This window comes from Saccostrea echinata, unplaced genomic scaffold, assembly GCF_033153115.1.
Source record: "Saccostrea echinata isolate AGI-Se365-2 ecotype Australia unplaced genomic scaffold, CSIRO_AGI_Sech_v1 ptg000028l, whole genome shotgun sequence".
Classification (NCBI taxonomy): Eukaryota; Metazoa; Mollusca; class Bivalvia; order Ostreida; family Ostreidae; genus Saccostrea; species Saccostrea echinata.
This window is the reverse complement of record NW_026889777.1, coordinates 7,465,172-7,478,656: the sequence shown is the minus strand read 5'-3', so window position 1 is coordinate 7,478,656 and position 13,485 is coordinate 7,465,172. Positions and strand designations below refer to the sequence as shown.

The following is a 13,485-nucleotide window of genomic DNA, read 5'->3' as shown; positions in this document are numbered from 1 at the left end:
TCAACTTTTGATAATTCCTCATTTAATGCATTAAAATTTGCATTTTCATAGTTTCTTACCACCCTTCTATAAGCATACTGTTTGTAGACAGAGAATTTGAGTTCAACACTAACAACACAATGAGAACTGCAGAATGGTGCTGTTATGTCATGATTTTCAACCAGGCTGGTATTGTTAGTTATAATTAAATCAATACATGTCCCAGTACTCATAGTAAAGTTAGTAGCATCATTTATAAGATTTATTAAGTTGAGTCGTTGTAACAAAAATTTAAATTGTCTACTTTGGTTTGACATCATGTTAACATTAAAATCGCCTAGTAATATTATTGGAATATTTAAGTCTAGAGCTTGCTGTAAGTTGTATAGAAAATGATCCCAATATTCTACCCTAGAGTTAGGTGGCCTATAAATGACACCTACAAGTAATTTATTATTATTTACATGTACTATCACTTCAGACCACAGAATCTCCATAAATCTAGTGTCAAGGTCTTTCCTTACTGAAAACTGAATGTTTTTAGAGATATATAAAGCTATGCCTCCTCCGAAGCGATTTCTATCTTTTCGAAGAGGTGTATGATACCCGGTAAGTAAGATATCATCATCCGTAATAGAGTTATCTAAGTGGGTTTCAGAAAGAGCAATTATATCAAAATCAGATAACTCAGCTGATACAACATCAAGCTTTGGAAGTAAACTACATACATTATTATGCGCAATACGTAAGTTTCGTTTCAATATATTTGGTCCAGGGTTTAGTTCAACACCAGACCTGATAAGCAAAATATCTATGACAAATATCAAAAAGTCAGTATTTTTCATAAAACATAAATTACATAAATAATTGAGTACATACCTATTAAATATAAAAGTCCGTGGCCAACTTAATAAGCACGTTTGCTTAATCCCAAGTATCAAAAATAAAATAAGACTGATAGAAAAAACAACAGGCCTCGGACATTCTTAATCCAACACTGCACATGTAACTCTTGAATCGGAAAAAAACAAGAGCAATATAATTGCCAAACCGGTATTGATATAGAAATCCGAATTCCGGATTAAGAAAACACAAAGAGTAAACAAATGTACTGTAGATAACGTATATACAAATAAGAAAGAATTGCCTCCTCATAAGAAGGAAAAAAAAAACGATGCTTTAGGTCTAACAGCTTATATAGAATAAATAGATCTATATGAATATATATCTGCTATAATCATCATCATCTTCTTTAGTTAGTTTCTTTTCTTTTCTCTTAATATCGACATGTTGTTACTATCAATTTTGAATTTCTTCTTGTGTATATAATTCTTTACTTGTATGCCCTGAGGGGCCCCAAATTGGGATCAATAAATCTTATCTTATCTTATCTTATCTTATAAATAGATATGAATATATACTAGTATAAATATTTTGGTGGCACGAATATCAGATTTACTGGACATATATGACAAGCGTCTAATTGAGCATGATTTACAGCTGGAAATCAGCTGTTGAACAGATGGTATAAAATGTTTATATCATATCAAGTAAGAGGCGTTGAAGTGTCTAAGCCCCGGCTGGTAGTGTCAGTAACGGTATGAGTGAGGTCATGAGACGGAATTGTACTTACAAGTTTGGTAATGTCATTTTCATGTTGAATGTGGAATACCCTCCCCTTTTCAGTTATTTTGGCAATAATGTTTCTCGGTGGAGCTCGGGTTCCTGGTCGTGGTTTTGGGCCCAGGCGATGGGAGTTACAGATGGAGAATTTAGACAGAGGTTGATGTCCAGTACCTTCTAGTATGTATTTGTTGATAATGTTAAGTGCGATCTGGTCAGTGTCTTCTTGATCTTGTCCTTCGCTAGGTTCAGGTATCCCTGAAAACTTGAGACAGTTTTTTCGGGAATATTGCTCTAAGTCGTCAACTTTTTGGTGCAAGTCCGATATTTCTGACTTCATTTGTTCGAATTCAGGAATTAGTGTTTTTGTGATGGAATCTTTTATTTTGGGGTTGCTCAGAATTAGGGACGTAATTTTTTGTAAAGAATCGGGGTGTTCACTGGCATTTTCAAGTATGGCACTCAGACCAGAAATGTCTTGATCTATGATGCTTGAAGAACCCGTGGAGTTTGGCCGCTGGCGTTTACTAGGGTTCTGATCACCATAACTAGGGGTCGAAGGAAAAAGTTGTCCAGCTTGTCCATATCTGAAGCGATTTTGTGATTTATGGCCAGGCATGTCAGTAGAATGTCAGTAGAGTCAAATAGAATCGATATCGGTGACTCTCTAGACAGGTTTGGGTCCCCCGTGAACTGAACTCAGTAAAGTACTCAAAGTATACCCCGTTAGGTAAATAGATTTAGAAAATATACATAAATCACATTTCAAACACTCACAGTTTTATATAGGTCGGACACATTGACACATATCACATCACTGATCACATTTGTAGCACAAAATTATCGATCTACATGCTGCTAGACCACTAAATTTTAGCGGTCAGTTTTGGGTGCGTCGTCCATTGGTGACCTTGACCTTTACTACTCCTTTACTATCCTTTATTGTGGATTCTTCCAGGACATACATGAATAATGTTTGGAAGCCTTCATATAAATTCCATCTTTAATGGTCTATTTGTGTTTGAAAGGAATCATCCTTTGTAACCACACACATTTCTTAATTCTATCATTCAGATCTCATATATTATCTCCCCTTGCAGTGGGTGTATCATTTCATCAAACTAGAATAATTTGAATTGTGAACCAAGGTTTGTTGAATTTACCACTGGTTCTAAAAAAGTCCAAATTTGAATGATGAAATAACAGATAAAAGATAACGATAAATTTTAAACGAGTCTTGGAATTATGAACTAAAACATGAGAAAAGTAAAACAGTTTTGGAGAGATACGCTTGAGTAGTGAGTTTTTACATGTTTCACATGTTCGGGGAGTTTACCTGTTTAAACTAGCTTACTACTCTATCCACTTGTCCACTTTTATATCATTAATTTTATGATATTTTTGAATGCATATCTATCTTTACTGGTTATTGCACATACTTATTTTACACTTTAGTAGACATATTATATCATTATTAGTTATTACAGTGGTTCATCAACATGTTGACATCATTAGCGCATATAGACACATTTGCTAATGCAACATTATATGTCATTTGTTTTGTATGCCATATGTGGTGACTAAAAAAGCAACATATTAGAATTTGTCTTAATTTGCTTGTATCAACAGGGCAACAATATGCGTAGCATCAGTTTTCTAAACATAGTAAAATCATATGCTTACAATATGAAAGACCTCGGTTTTGCCATTTTATATTGCTATTTATTTGAAATTATTTTAAAGCTCAGATGATAAACATTCTATTTTAAGGAGATAAACGGACACGCAGTCTGCCAAAAGGAACCAAATGTTTGATTTTCCTCCTCATCTCATTGGTCTTAACCACTGTCGCTTTCATTACGATTTTAGTGATTTACCTGACAGGTAAAGTTTACATTCTTTTTGACGGTTAATATTTACTTGACAGGTGAGAGTTTACCTATCTTTTGACGGTTTATATTTATCTGACAGGTAAGATTCTACCTATTGACGGTTTGCTTTTACATAATGAGTAAGAGTTTTCCTTTTGACTGTTTATATTTACCTATCAGGTAGGAGTTTATCTTTTGACTGTTTGTATAATTAAAACTTGACAAGTAAGAGGTTACCTTTGTAATGTTTTTTCTATAACTTGACAGGTAGGAGTTTACTTTTTGAAGATTTATATTTATCAAACAGGTAAAAATTTCCTTATGACTGTTCATATTTAACTGACAAGTAAGAGTTTACCTACCTTTTGACGGTTTATATTTTTCTGTCAGGTAAGAATGAACTTTTACTTTCCCTCGGATTGAAATGTCGAACATTCATTGGTTTAAACTCGACACGTGACTGCCTGCTATATTTCTATGTCCGGCAGATGAAAAATAATATATTACGTACGTTGCGTTTACAGTACGATATTGGAAATTATTTATTACAGGAACCATCTTCCATAATATCCTCTTTTTAAAATTAGAGTAGCGGCCTTTTTAAGATGGCCGACTGGGGTTTTCATTGCGCAATATTTTGCGCATCATAGTAAAATCAAGCAAACTACATCTTTAAGGCAACTATTTTCATATTTTTATCACATTTAACAAACTTAGAAATAAAACATTAAAAAATCTAATTTCAATTTCAAAGAATTAACTGATTTTTAAACGATTTTTTTCAACTGATAGGTAGATGAATGTCGTAATGTTGTTTTGTGACGTTATGATAAACTGACGTTCTTTAAGAAGGGGTCATAAAAATGACATAAATGAAAAAGTATAGAATATATGCTCTTGAAATTTTAAACAAAGAAATTTAAAAAATCTCACAACTATTTTCTGATATTTTTATTTACAACCTTAGTATCTGTCATATTTTGTATTACTTTCATACTGTTTTACATTTTGAGATGTCCCTTCTAGAAACCACACTGTAGAATTCCGTGTTTCTTGCATATAATGTACAATATAGCATTGCTCATCATATATTATAATTTGAGCGAAAAGTCTATTTTAGTATTTGTAAAATTTGCTTTGAATTGCGAAATCTAGCACTTTCCCATATAGTAAATGTACCTGTATTTTGAGACGGTCCATAAAAATACCTAGCTGGTAGATTTTCCTTAAACTTTGTATGTACACTGAAGTCAATGTAAGCTACATATAATATAAGATAAATGAGATTTTCTATTGTAGTTTTTGCAAAATAAAACTCCAGTCGACTCCCTTTAGAAATGAAGTCAGATTTGTTGCGTTTGCATCACAGGCGATAGTAGCGTCGAAATTCGATCAAACGAGAGAGGAAAAGCGTCTAAAATCAGGCCAAGGCCTAAACAGAAACAAATTATTAATAGTAAACAGAGGTGCCTCAAAGATTTTTCAAGATAACTTGTCGGTAGAAGATGAAATTAATGATTTTGAAAAGTTTGACTGTATGAAATTGGACGGGACTCTAAGTCGAAATGTTGGGACATTTAAATAAGAGAATTTAAATATGTTGTATTCCATAATCTTGATGATCTCTTCTTGCAAGTCCGTAGTACGGGGAGGGGGGGGGGGGTCCGATAGGGGCTTCCAACGGTTTAAGAATATTCTATTGCTTTAGATTCTGTTTCATTTAAAGGCCGTGCACCCCCCCCCAACACTTTTTTTCAGTAAGGAAGAAGGAGTGCCAGTGCCATGTTATTGCATTAAACATTTTCAAGAGGAAGATCCTTCTACTTCCAGATTTTTGGCAGTTAATGTTTTTTCTTGTTTGATAAGTAATATTGGACGGCTTTTTATTTATCTGATAGGTAAGGGTTCACCTTTTGAGGGCTTGTATATATCTGAAAGGTAAGAGTTTACCTTTTGAGGGTTTGTATATACCTGATTTGTTTCTGCTTAGGCCTTGACCTGGTTTTAGACGCTTTTCTTCTCTCGTTTGATCGAATCTCGACGCTACTATCGCCTTTTCACGTTTTTTATGCCCCATTACGTTATGTCTGTTCATATGTACTTGACAGGGAAGAGTTTACATACCTTTTGACGGTTTATATTTTTCGAACAGGTAAGAGTCTACTCTTCGGCGGCTTTTTAATTTATCAAACAGGTATGGGTTTACCTTTGGACGGTTTATATTTATCTGACAGGTTAGAGTTTACCATTTTACGGTTTGTATGTATCTGACAGGTAACATTTTACCTTTTGAAGGTTTTCATTCATCTGACAGATAAAAATGGATATACCAAACCATACTTTATGTATAAATAAAAAAATACTTTGAGCTGATTTCCTTGTCTGCTCTGGCAAATGCATGAGGTAAATAATTATATCATGATTTCTTGTTTTTCTAGAACAAGGTGACAAAGCACCATCGTCTTGCGATACAGGTAAGTTTTCTTACTTAATGACAATGGGTGTGATGGATTTAAGTTGCATTTTCACTATATAATACCGTTATACTCGTATATAAATTGGATTTTTGGGGAGTTAAAATGTGCTCCAAAACTTATAAGCGATTCCTAGAAACATAGGCATTTTTCTGGAAGAGAAATATTGTAATTTTGAAACAACTCCAACGAAAATCGTTGATAAAGGAAGGAACTTAAGCTTAAGATTCTTTAATGCAAGGAAAGGAATAGCCAAGGTTTACTTATCATATGCATAAAACACATGTTTTTACAGATTTTAAAATTGGTAGTTTTGTTTAAATTGTTATTAAAGATCAAATATCGATGTCATACACCAAAACATACTTTGGAACATAAGTAAATACAATCGGAAAATGGCAACAGATTCTGGCAAAAAAAACGTACCGACTTATAAGCAGGTCAATGGCAAATTCCTCCAAAATAATCTGAAAAAATAGAACCGACTTAAATGCAAGTATATAGGGTAATTACAAAAGAGTGTTATTTATAGCTGTATCATTTTTTTCTAATATATTTATGTTTAATACTAAAAAGTGTAAATTAAAAAAGAACTTTCCTGACACATAAAATGTCACTAAAAATGAAAACAATATTATAATGAAAGCATTAGTTTAACATACTTCAATGTACGTTCTTTTCAGGCAGTAGTCAGTCACAAGCAACTTTCACAGTACCACCATAGTTGATCTGCAATCGTCTTCTCCCGTTATGGTGTTGTGACCAATTCTGCTTGACGTAACATTTAAATTTTGTACAATTTGCAGTCATTTTGATGGGAAATGTTCTCATGTTTTACACTAAATGTGCCGTTCTGAATAACTTCAGTGACGAAGATCTACCATCGGTCAGCGAACTATCTCGTTCTATCATGATTACTGAATCCACTGTAATTTATGATTCAAAAGACTTGTCTGTTTGGCAGTTGTTTGAAGTAATTTGTAATTAAACCTTTGTACTTCGGCTATTTTGTTTTATAACTGGAGCAGAGTTGGCTACATATGAGAGTGTAAAACAACAGACAGAAAACCTCAGTATGGATTGTAGTTTTGTAATCTGTTTGAATAAAGTCTGCTCAGGCACTTAAAACGTTCACTTCTTGTATTTAAGAGCTGGTTTTCTATTGAAATAACGAACCACAAGTGTCCAGAATTTTAGTAGAAGCAGGTTTGGCTCTAAATAATCTCCCAAAAGAGGACTATTATACAGTATCATTGTTCCTTGATCTCAAAGGTTAACAAAATAGGGTAACCTTTGTGAGAAATTCTGCTTGTATTTTTCACTGTATATTTTGAACATCTGTGTTCGATCTATAAATAACTCTGCTGAATAGAAATGCTTTTTGACAAGGCCGATTTTCTACAAAATAGAAGTTTACATAAATAAGATTGTCAAATTCAGAGGATAATTAAAGCATTTTTTAAAATTTTCAATCTGTGAGGAAGACCAGGTTCTAAGTGAAATAAAATGAACCTAATAGAGCGGCAATCGATAGGAATTAGGGAAACAATTACAGAAATCCCATTTTACTACATTCTATGTTGCAGCAAATCAACTTTCAATTTAACAAACATTGCAATAAACTAGGGATGGGTATCTGTACAGTGTATTGCTATATATCACGATCCCCCCCCCCCCCAAAAAAAAAAAAATCACGATAATATCATATTTTAACAAGCAATTTTTACAATGATTTTAGATAAATGTTCATAATTTTCCTAAAAATATGCTGGAAAAACATAACTTCACCATTTCATTTCCTTAACATAATTTAAAGCATGTTTGGATGCAAGGATGCCATTCTTTGACTGTTTTTAACATTTTTACACATCCTGTAATTGTAATTTGAAAGTATGCAAATAAATGAACAATTTCTGAAATTTATAATTATGTACCTAGATACCGGTATTTTAGTCTCCATATCAAGATACATATCACGCAATTAAATATCGCGATATACCGGTATACCGATAAAATCGCACATCCCTACAATAAATAGAATGCTACCTGGTGTGGGGTTTATGTCTGCTTATCTAGGTATTAACTATATACTTGTATGTGTAAATTTGTCTGTTCGTCTATATACAGGCTATGAATGTATGTGTGAGTTTACGTATATACTGTGTTTGAATGTGAGGCTGAGTTTATGTCAGTTTGTCTGGATATGGACCGTTTAAGCAACTGTGAGTTAACGTATATATTTACTGTAGTTGCAAGTGCATTGAGTTTGTCAGTTCATCTCGATACAGACTATAAATGTATTTGTAAGTTTCCGAATATACTGTATTTGTATGTGAGATTGAACTATATCTAGATATAGACTACATTTGTATGTTTGAGTTTACGTATATACTTTATTTGTATATGAGATTTAGTTTTTGTCTGTTGGTCTAAGATACGGACTGTATAAGAATGTGATGAATTTATGTGTTTCTTGCCTATATTTGGACTGTATATTGTATTTGCAGGCATGGGGTTTATGTCTACTGTATTTGTATGTGAGATGACAAACTCTGAGTACGATTAATTTTTAAACCGAAGCATGCTACTGACAAATAAGTTGATGTTACAGGGATTTGAATAATCTCGTTAAAGTCAGCAAATTCTATGGTCCTTATAACGACCTTGCTTGTAAAGATAACCTATCACTTAGTCGTATTTTGACTGAGAAAGTGCATACCAATTTAAGGCCGTTGTTTTTAAACTACATTTTACTACGGATTATTCCGTCTACCTGATCAACACAATCTGCGAACAGGGCAAAAAACCCGGACCCTCGGAAATTCAAGAGGTGGGATCAGGTGCCTAGGAAGAGTAAGCATCCCCCGTTGACCAGTTACATCTGCCGTGAGCCCTATGCATTGATCAAATAGACGAAACATTCCGTAGACTGTATGTGTTTGTGTGGAGTTTGTTATATGAGAAGGTACAGACTGCCTTTTTATGTGTGAAGTGTGTCATTTTGTGAAGATATTCACTGTATTTGCATGTGGCTCGGATTGGGCTGTATTGTAAAAAGTGTGAATGGTTTATGTCTATTTTTCTTTGTATGGAATATATATTTGTATGTTGAATTTATGTTTTTGTGTAGGAATAAACTGTATTTGTATGTGTGAGGTATATATCTGTTTGACTAAGTAGGTCTATGTATGTGTACATGGAGCTTATCTGTTTGTCAAGGTTGGACTGTTTTTGTATTTCTCGAGTTTATGTTTGTCTATATATAAACCGTTTTTGTATGTCTGGGTTTATGTTTATGTTTGGTCGCTAATGTATGAGATGTATTTGTATTTCTGGAGATTATGTTTCTCTACGTATGAACTGTTTTTGTATGTGTGGATTTTATATTTGGTTGTCTAGGTATGAATTATACATATGTGTGGGGGTGTACTCGTACTTCTAATTGATTTATGTCTAATTCGACAATTTGTCACTCATATAGAGACGTCTCCGTATGCCGATGAAGGGCTTCGAATTTAGACCTTTACTCGGTACTCGAGCAGTGAGGGTTCTTTACTGTGCCAACGCCTATCGTGACAAGGGACCTCGGTTTTCAAGGTCTCATACGAAAGACCCGTGACTTTGACTTCCAGTGGCGGGCGCTTGGTAAAGGATCAGTCACTACCTATATTTAGTCTTTGTTTGGTCCGGGCTTTGGTTTGACACAGAGCGATGAACGAGAATCGAACTCGGGCCTCCCGATAACGAAGCGAACCCCCTACCACTAGGCATCGTGACCGGTCGGGTGTATTTCTGAATGTCAATATATAAAATGTTTCGTATACATGTGTATAATATATTTATATTTGTTTATCTTTGTATAATCTGTTGTATGTGTAAAGATTATATCTAGTTGTCTATATATCAACTGTTTTTGTATGTGTATATATAGATTATATCGATACCTGGTTTTCTATATATAAACTGTTTTTGTACTTGTAAAGTTTATATTTAGTTGTATATGTTTAAACTGTTTTTATGTGTATAGTTTATCCTTTATATCTCGTTGTCTATGTATAAACTGTTTTTGTTTGTGTATTGTTTTATCTAGATGTCTATGTATAAACTATTTTTGTATGTGTATAGTTTATCTTTATATCTGGTTGTCTGTGTATAATAGGGTTTATCTCATAAGGATAAACCAGGTTATTTAGTGCAGTAATTACTTGTGTCTAATTTTCTAATGGGCAAAGGGCAGTAACTCTTAACATTAAGTCAATCGTAGTTTCCCCGTCGTGTTCCCTTTTGTCAATGTAGTGATCATGCGCAAACACGACTTTTATTTGGTGAGCATGCGCGTTCAATTCTTCCTTTTTCTTCATCATCCCTTGAGCAAGAGACACGAAATTTTTGGTCTCCGACAAAAATCTGTTTAAATCGGCAGTCTTTGTTCAGATACATGGCAACAATAAAGAGAGGGGCAGATAATATGTATCATGGTTGGCAAGAATATGACATTCAGTTTCGTTTAAAAAAGTCGATTAACTCGGCAATCAGTTGGGCATCTGTGGATGCAGAACTTTGGTTAGTTTATATGCAACCACCAAGTAATAGAACAAGCGGGAATCAGTTGAGAAACCCTCAAACTAGCTTAGCATCCTCTCGTTTAAAGTGCTATAGTTTCAATTTTCAGGGGGTGTGCAATAAAAACAAGTGTAATTATTTACACCAGTGTCTTAAATGCAACGGCTTACATCCTATGAAAACCTGCTTCAAAGCTAGCCAACTTCAGGCCGGTACACCTACAGTAGCTTCAGTAAATCACAATACTAATAATAATTATTACAGGAACAGTGCAAACCAGTTCCAGAAGGGGCAAAAATACTAGCTTACAGTTGGCAAATGACCTTCAGCTCCAGCTATGGGATTTGGGCAGATCACCGATAAATGTATCACTTTTAGAACAGTTATTACAAAATTACCCAGATTGTGAGAATGCCAAATGTTTGGCGAATGGTTTTAAATTTGGGTTTAAATTAAATTACCGTGGAGATAGAAAACGGATAGAATATAAAAACATGCTTTCTACCCAACAATTTGTAAATGAAATTAAAGTGAAGATAGACAAAGAAATAGATCTTGGGAGAGTGTTAGGTCCTTTTTCTTACACTCCCATTTCTTATTTACGTTGTAACCCCATTGGTATCCTTCCAAAGAAACAAGGGGGTTGGCGCATGATCACCAATTTATGATATCCTTTAGGGGATAGTGTAAATGATTATATAGATTCAGAGCTGTGTTCAGTCAATTATTCAACTTTTGATGATGCATTAAAGGTCATTTCGGCCAAAGGTGAGGAGGCGTTAATGGCAAAAATGGACATTTCAAATGCATTTAGGTTGTTACCTATATGTCCTCAAGATTTTTGTTTATTAGGTTTCAAAATTTTAGACTCGTTCTACATAGACAAATGTTTGCCCATGGGCTGTTCAATATCTTGCTCATTGTTTGAAAAGTTTTCAACTTTCCTTCACTGGGAAGTGCAGCATAGATCAAATATTGAGAGTATAGTCCACTATTTAGATGATTTTTTATTTGTTGGAAAGAAATCCACAGATGAATGTCAAATGTTAATGCAATGCTTTCAAGAATTGTGTCAAGGACTGGGTGTTCCATTAGCTGTAGAGAAAACTGAGGGTCCAAATACTTGTATTTTTTTTGGGATTATGCATTGACACTTTATCACAAACAATTTTTATTCCAGATGACAAAATAAGGGAATTATTGTCAAAAATACAAAATGTTTTAAATTGTAAAAAAGGTAACACTCAAGCAGTTGCAATCTCTTGTAGGAGCATTGGCATTTGTAGTTAAGGCATTACCAGCAGGAAGGGCTTTTTCTCGTAGGATCTATGGGGCTATGGAGGGAGTTAAAAAACCATTTCATTTCATAAGAATTACAAATGAAATAAAAATGGACCTCCAAATGTGGGTTCAATTTTTGCTCAACTTTAATGGTACCACGCCCTTTCCTTCTCAACTTTGGCATGACAGTGAATTTTTAGAATTTTTTACTGATTGTTCAGGAGCATATGGCTGTGGGGTAGTTTTTGGAAATCATTGGTCTTGTTTATCCTGGCCTACATATTGGTCTTCAGACATAATTAGGGATATAACATTATTGGAGCTTGTCCCCATAGTATTAGGGATTAGTATTTGGTCATCTAAACTTAAAAATCTGAAACTACTGCTTCATGTAGACAATATGGCATTAGTGCAGATTATCAATCAAAAAACATCAAAAAAAAAGTCATGGTGTTGCTTCGTTTCTTAGTCCTGAAAACTCTCCAATTTAATATTCAAATTAAAGCGCAGCATATCGAGGGTGTGAAGAATAATGTGGCTGTTGCAAATTTCTCGATTTCAGTGGTCCAGGTTCAGGCAGTTAGCCCCTTCGGCAGATCAGTATCCCTCTACGGTACCAAAGCAATTTTGGGAAATTATGGAGAAACTATAAACAAACTTTTGCAAGCTAGTATATCAGAAAATACTGGTAAAGTTATAAACAAGGACTACAGAGTTTTTATAATTTCAGAGTCAAATGTGAATTTCAGCAAACCTGGCCTCCACCTCTTGACCATATTTTAAATTTCATAGCTTATTTGTCTGAGGAGGGATGTTCGTTTTCTACAGTCAAATGTTACATGTCAGGGATAAGTTTTTTAATTTAAATGGTTGGAAAAATCCGTTGGAGTCTTTTTTGGTGAAGAAATTGTTGGCAGGGTACAAAAAGTCATCTTTATCTTGTGATATGCGTAGACCTATCACATTAGCATTGTTGCACAGATTAATAAGTGCAATTCCACATTTGCCTTCTCAACATAGGAAGCAGTTTTATTTCAGTCATCTTTTACCTTAGCATTCTTTGCATTGTTGAGAGTAAGTGAAGTCATAGATCTAAGAAAGGATGATGTTCAGATTTTAGACAGTGGCATATCGGTGTTCATAAAAAGTTCTAAAACTGACCAACTAGGTTCTGGGGCTTCAGTTTGGGTGCCTTACACTTCAGAAAGGATACTGCTAGTAAATTTATTGAAAGAGTTTTCCTTGCTGTCTAGTAAAATTGATAGGGATTCATATTTTGCCCATTTTAGCTCGAAGCCATTGACACAGTTTCAGTTTTCTAGCATGTTACATAAATCCTTAAAATTCCTAGATATTAAAACTTCAAATTACAAAACACACTCATTTCGCATTGGGGGTGCTACTCACTTATATTTGGAAGGGTTGTCTGAGGGGGAAATTAAAAAAATGGGTAGATCGAAATCGACAGCATACAAATCATACATTCGTCCTTTAAATGCTTAGATACATATGTATAGGTTTATAGATGGGTAACTATGTTAAAGTTTGATTTATTTACTTGCATTCATTTTCTACAATGGCCATTTGGGTTATAGGATCTTCCATTGTACATTGGGCACATAGCTATGCAGTCAAATCCAATCAATCGGACCTGGGATTAGGCCAAGCAAAAATACTCAGTATTGTGGCATGGA

General features: G+C 34.2%; 1 pseudogene; it reads left to right on the top strand.

Annotated features, from left to right (window-relative positions):
* The first annotated feature begins 12,238 nt into the window (after window positions 1-12,238).
* On the top strand, window positions 12,239-13,305 carry LOC133193970 (integrase/recombinase xerD homolog; annotated as a pseudogene).
* The last annotated feature ends 180 nt before the right edge of the window (window positions 13,306-13,485 follow it).